The following is a 7,631-nucleotide window of genomic DNA, read 5'->3' as shown; positions in this document are numbered from 1 at the left end:
AGTATAAAGTATAAAGCTAATTAATTAAAAAAAAATATATATAGAACTAAACTATAGTTATACTAGTACTAAGGCTAGCTAGTAATAAAAGAAAAAAAAATTAATTATTATTAAAAAAAAAAGAAAAAAAAAAGAAGAAGAGCTAATATAACTATAAAGCTTAATATATACTTAACTTATACTTAACTTATACTTAATATAGTGCCTACTAAAGTAAGTACTTCTACTTACTAGTTAACTTTTAGTATAACTTATTACTAGTTAAATTAATAACTTAATTATAAAGAGAAGAAGAGAGTAGAAAGAGAATAGTATTTTAAATATTATTATCTTTATAACTACTTTCTTCTCTACTATAAAAATAAGTTAAACTTCTAGAAGTATAAAAGTAAATATATTAGCTATAAAAAGTTGCCTTTTTATAAAGTATATTAACTAAAGTATAAATTAGTTTCTACTAGTTAGTATACTTATAGTATAACTCTACTTACTTTACTTACTACTTATATAGTATTTACTTAATATTTTAAGCTATAGTAGCTTAGCTTTAGAAAAAAATTTATTAGTATTTATTAGTTAGAAAGTAGTATATACTTATAGTAAGTAAGTATTAATATACTAGTAAGTACTAGTACTTATAAATTAGTACTAATAGCTATATTACTAAAAGATAAATTAGCTAGTATATATAAAGAGTAGATAGAACTAGAAGTAATATAAGCTTACTTTAATAATATATTAAATTTTTTAGTAGTAAAATTAAACTATATAGAAAATTTAGTATATATACTAAAGCTCTTACTTAACTTTTTATATATAGTAAATATAATATACTTATTAGTATTTATAATTTACTATACTTTCTTTTATTAGTAGTATAGCTTAAAGTTTAAAGTATAAAGATATACCTTTTAAATATACTTTTTATAAGTTTTATAGTACTACTTATAAGCTATAGTAAAGCTAGAGATATAACTAGTAGAGCTAGTATTAATAAGTTTATACTAATATAGTATATATATTTCTAGAACTTTCTCTTTATTAAAGAGGTTATTATTATTAAAGTTGCTTTTTATAGTATACTTACTTATATAGCAAGTATTATAGTATAGCAGCAGAAGCAGCAGAAGTAGAGAAGAGAGTATATTAGTAGTAAACTACTTAAAACTAAATTAAGTATATAGTATAAACTATATTATACTTAGAGTAGTAAAGGCAAAATAAAAGCAATATAAAAAAAAAAGGTAAGTATAGTAGTAGTTATCTTTTAAAATAAAAGTTTTTAGTTACATAAAAAAAAGTATTAGTAATACTTATTAAAACCCAGCATAAGGCTGAAGTCAGGCTATAGCTAGCTGCAAAGCCGAGAGGTAATTTACGCACAAGACGGAAGTAAGGTGAATCTAACTATATAAGCTGTTGCAGCCGAACACTAGATATTTACGCCAGCAGTTAGACGTCAGCCTAGAGCTAGACTGGCCTACCCCTAAGATAGTGACAGACAATATACTGCATAGAGATAGATTGCGTCCCTAGGGAGAGGGGACAACTAGAGGCCGGAGAACATAGCAGGAGAATAGGCAGGAGCAGTATAGCCCTAGCGTAAGGCTAGAGGCAGGCTTAATTTTTAGGGGTTATTAGCCTCTCTAGAACACAGCCGGTGAAGCTGGCGACACTTATACACGCGCAGGAGGCAGGCGGATTCTAGCCGGCATAGAGCTAGAGCCGCCCTAGGGAGTAAAAACAGAAGCAGGCAGGGTTTTTCTTTCTATTAAAGAGTTTTCTAGGCCTAATATAAGAAGAAGATGTACTAGTTATATAGCTTTATAGCTATTTAGGGTATTTAATATATAATACTTATTAAAAAGAAAAATAATAAAAATAAGCAGTATAAAGTTGCTAACTATTTATAAAATAAAAGTATATTAAATATATACTATATACAAAAAACATAAAGTAGAAATATATAGTTACTAGAGGGATTAGCACTATATATTAGTTTCTACTATATAGTAGTAATATAAATAAATCTACTCAAAGAAGAGTATATAATAGACTTAAGCTATAAGCTTAAGTAGGTATAAAGCACTATATTAGTGCTTTATTAAATACTCTTTAGATATATATTAAACTTACATATATATAATAAGTAGAAAAGAGGGAATAGAGAGCTTTCTCTTTCTCTTCTTTCTCTCCTTAAGTTTATAATTAATACTAGTAATGCTTATATATAGTTGCCTGTAAGGCTAGTCCTTAATACTTATAATATTAAGTAGTAATATAAAGTACTACTTTTTAGCCTACTTTAAGTCTATAAGTATTTTTCTAAGCTTATAAAGAATAACTACTTTAGTAGTTTAAAACTAAGCTAGAAAATTTGCTAGCTTACTATCTTTATAAAAGCTTTATATATATTAGTATTTATAAACTATTAATTTACTAGTATAAGTGTACTATTAAGCTAGTAAAAAGCTAAGTTTACTATATTACTAATATTAGTAGTTAGCTCTAGAAAGAACTTTATAGTAAGAATATCTACTTTCTTCTCTAAGTATATAGCTAAGTTAGCTATATTAAGTTATTTATTCTAAAGTAGAGCTAGAAGCTATATAAGTTTAAGTAGTATATAGCTATATAAGTAAGCTTATCTTTCTAGCTACTATATTTTATTATTTCTTATATTTATAAAGTAGAGAGTTTTATACTAAGTACTTCTATATTTCTTAGTAGTAATTTAGCTTTATATTAAGTTAGCCTTAAGATAGTATTTCTAGTTAGCTATTATTTATTTATAGTGCTATATTTATTTTACTCTTTTTATATTTAATACTACTTTTATTATATATTAGCTTTACTACTATTTTTAGTAAGAAAGCTTTAGTACTCTCTTTAGTATAGCTTTATTTACTATCTTCTAAAGTTATTATATTATTTAGTTTATATATTTATTAATATTAGTTTAAATATAAAGTAGCTTTATTACTACTTTACCTTAAAACTATACTTTAGCCTCTACTTTAGCTAATTTCTTATTAAGCTTTTTCTATAAGTACTTTATAAGTACTAAAGGCTTATTATTTAATTTAGAGTTAACTTAAATTAGCTATAAAATATAGTTAAATTTAACTAAATTTATAGCTCTTTAGTATATAACTTTAAGGCTTTATAAAGCTTAAGCTAAGTTAATAGTACTATCTCTATCTTTATATTTTTACTTTATAAGTTCTTCTTTTAGTATTATTAAGCTAAGCTGCTACTAAGCTACTATTACTAGTAGTTCTTTATAGCTTTAGCTAGTTCTCTCTAGCTTATTTTATAGTAAGTACTTAAAGTTAAAGTCTTTAACTAATATATACTTATTTTAAGCCTCTCTAGCCTTTATATTATATAAAGATATATTTTAGCTCTTACTTTTATAGAGCTTTAAGTATAGTAATATAACTTTAATTCTCTTAATTTTTATATTAACTTAATCTTTACTACTATTCTTAACTAACTATAAGCTAGGCTTATACTAAATATAAATATATACTATATTTCTGCCTTAGTAATATACTAGCTTATAGCTACTAAGCTTTAAGCTAAGAAGCTAGCTTTATTTTATTTATTTCTACTTTTATATTACTATTAAGTTAATATTAAGCTAGTAGTAAAGCACTATATAAATAAAGTTATTCTTTTTATTTAATATTTTAGTATAGTATCTTAAGCATTCTAAGAGAGAGAGATAATATTAATTCTTAGCGCTATAGCATTTCTTAGAGATAGAAGGCAGCTTGTATATATCAGCCGAAAAATAGAGGTGCATGCAATAGTGTGTAATTGCGCAGTAATATAAAGTCAATTTGCGTCTCTAATTGCAGGAGCGCGTTCTACTTTTGCGTAGTGCAGTTAACCTTGCGATTTTCCGCCAACAGTTATAAGCCCAGTTGCCGCAGGCCCTGTGCCGCTGCTACAGTCGCATGTTCGAACCCTATTACAATTACAACTTTACAAGAGTCTTAGTATAACAACAACTATAACAACAACTATTTACTACAACTATTAACTTATAGGCGACAAAAAATTTCCTACCTAATAACAGTACAGCAAAGCTCTAGCGCACTTATACAGCTTACAGCGCTGAGAGGGCTGAAAGCTAGGGGGGTGTGTCAGCCGAAAAATAGAAGTGCATGCAATAGTGTGTAATTGCGCATTAATATAAAGTTAATTTGCGTCTCTAATTGCAGGAGCGCGTTCTACTTTTGCGTAGTGTAGTTAACCTTTTGATTTTCTGCTAATAGTATATAGTAGAATACTAGCTAGTTATTAGGCTAAAGGTATTACGTTCTTAGTTTTATTCTAGCTCTTTAATAGACAGCCTCTCTTTTAAGTAGACTATTCTCTACTTAACTTTAAGTTAAAGTTAATTATAATCTACTAGTAGTAGTAGTTAAGATATTAATAGTTTATAAACTTTATTAAGTATTTTAAGTATTTCTTTTTAGCTTTATTTTAGTACTTCTTTAGAATAAAGTAAGCTTAGTTCTAAGCTAAGTATACTTTATTATATAAAATATACTTTTCTTTAATATTACTAGTAATTATAAAATATAATTATTCTCTATTTATATAGTACTTAGTAGTATACTAGCTATACTTTAGTATTACTTTATAGTATTTAGCTATATACTTTATACTATAGTAGTTAAAGTACTACTTTAAGTAGAGAGCTTTATTATATAGTTTAGTATTAAATATTTTAGCTTAAAAAACTAAGTCTTTTTAGTATAACTTATTAGTATTTTCTAGTTCTTTTATATTTAATATTAAAAGTACTTTTATAGTAGACTTATTATAAAGTTACTATAAAGTAGCTTATATAACTTTTACTTTATTTATCTTTACTATTTCTTTAATAAAGCTTTTAACTTTTATATATTTAGTAGAGAACTCTTTAATAATTATACTAAGTACTTATTAATATATAGTTATATTTAAGCTAAAAGTAGCTTAAATTTAGCTAGTTTTCTCTTAGTATTATTTTACTTTATCTTAGAAAGTTACTATAGTATTACTACTTAGTAAGTACTTTATAGTAATAGTAGTATTATAGCTAATAGCTTAGTTTATAGTTAATACTATATTAATAGTAGTTTAACTTTTATATACTTTTATAATAGTATTACTTTTTATAAGTACTTTGTAATATTATTATATTAAAATAAAAAGAAAGAGAGAAGCTAAAGCTTAAGCTAAATATACTTTAGCTATAATACTTACTTATAATTATAGTTTTTTAGTTATTTTTAAAGCTTTTTTTACTACTATTATTATAGCTTTTTATAATTATCTTTAAGTTATAAAAGTACTATTATAGTTAATTATAACTTTAGCTATAGCTTAGTATACCTCTACTTTAGTATATACTTAAAGTATTACTTAAACTCTCTTAAAAGTATTACTCTTTAAAATATAGCTTATAAGTTTATTATATACTTTCTTTTAAGTATTATTAAGTTAGTCTTAAGTTATAAGTAGCTTATTACTACTTAATTCTTACTTATTAAATTATTCTCTTTTTATATTTAAGTAGTAGTAACTTTAAGTAAGCTCTTTATTACTACTATTAATTACTATTAGTATTTTCTCTACTGCTTTACCTCTAGTATAGCTGCTATATAGTATTATAAGTAGAGGCAATTAAGTATAAGAAAGAAAGTCTTTATATTAGTTTATATTTTAGAAGCAGTCTTAAGCTAGCGTAGTAGTGCTATAAACTAAAGGCCGAAAAGTCTAACTTTAAATATAGTATAAAATTATATATAATAGTATATATTAAAGAGTAATTATATATAATAGTATATATTAAAGAGTATAGTTATAGAGGCTTAGACTTATAATATAGTTAAAATAGTAGTTAATAAATACTATAAATAATATATAAATATAATTAATAAGTAAATAAGTTATAAAGTAAGTAGTAATATTAAAGTTACTATAAATTTAATAAATAACTTTTTAAAAGCTTAAGTAGTACTTTTAAGTAGAATAATTAATAGCTTAAGTAGTAAAATAATTATAACTTATAAATATATATATATTTATTAAAAATACTAGAAATTATATTTTTAAGTAATTTAAGTACTATTAATACTTACTTAAGTTTATATTATTAAAAATTAAATAAATTTAGCTTAAATCTTTAAATTATAACTTTTTCTATATAAATATATATAAAAATATATAGAAAGTATAACTACTTAGCTACTTATTTAAATTAAGTCTAGTACTGCTAAATTAAGTCTAGTATAATATAAATAGTAATTTTCTACTGTATAAATAGCAGAGCTCTATTATACTAAGTATATAACTAGTACATATAGTACTAACTACTTGCAGTAGCTAAGAGGGACGTTCTAATACCTGCTCCGTGCTGAGTCTCTGATTTACCTGCCTTACAGGGAACTAGCAGCGCGCTACAATTTAACAAGGCTCTTGGGGAGCACTAGAGACAGGGGATGTTTATTTTAAGTTCTAGAGTAAGTATAGAGCGACTAGCCTATAATACTAAGTACTACCTACTTAAGTAACTTACTTACTTTACTTTATAGTTGCTAACTTAAGTAAGTACTTAAGTAAGTAGATAAGCTCTGCTATTTATATAGTACTAAGCTTAATTTAATTATACTTTAATTTAGTTATACTTTTAAGCTACTATACTTTACTATATAAATTTATATATATTAGCTTAATAATATAAGTATTATTATAAAAATACTTTAACTATTAATTACTATTAGTATTTTCTCTACTGCTTTACCTCTAGTATAGCTGCTATATAGTATTATAAGTAGAGGCAATTAAGTATAAGAAAGAAAGTCTTTATATTAGTTTATATTTTAGAAGCAGTCTTAAGCTAGCGTAGTAGTGCTATAAACTAAAGGCCGAAAAGTCTAACTTTAAATATAGTATAAAATTATATATAATAGTATATATTAAAGAGTAATTATATATAATAGTATATATTAAAGAGTATAGTTATAGAGGCTTAGACTTATAATATAGTTAAAATAGTAGTTAATAAATACTATAAATAATATATAAATATAATTAATAAGTAAATAAGTTATAAAGTAAGTAGTAATATTAAAATTACTATAAATTTAATAAATAACTTTTTAAAAGCTTAAGTAGTACTTTTAAGTAGAATAATTAATAGCTTAAGTAGTAAAATAATTATAACTTATAAATATATATATATTTATTAAAAATACTGGAAATTATATTTTTAAGTAATTTAAGTATTATTAATACTTACTTAAGCTTATATTATTAAAATTTAATTATATTTAGCTTAAATTTTTAAATTATAGCTTTTTCTATATAAATATATATAAAAATATATAGAGAGTATAGCTACCTAGCTACTTATCTAAATTAAGTCTAGTACTACTTAATTAAGTCTAGTACTGCATAAATAGTAATTTTCTACTATATAAATAGCAGAGCCTATTTTAAGCTACTATTTATACTTAATTCAGCAGCTCTACTATAAAATTTACCTATAAATAACTCTCCTTCTCTCTAACTAGATAGAGAGGAAATTAAGCCTTTATTACTACACTCTTTAATATATACTATTATATATA

The sequence above is a fragment of the Metarhizium album genome, assembly GCF_000804445.1.
Source record: "Metarhizium album ARSEF 1941 chromosome Unknown scaffold_8, whole genome shotgun sequence".
Lineage (NCBI taxonomy): Eukaryota > Fungi > Ascomycota > Sordariomycetes > Hypocreales > Clavicipitaceae > Metarhizium > Metarhizium album.
Note: the sequence above shows the minus strand (reverse complement) of the source record.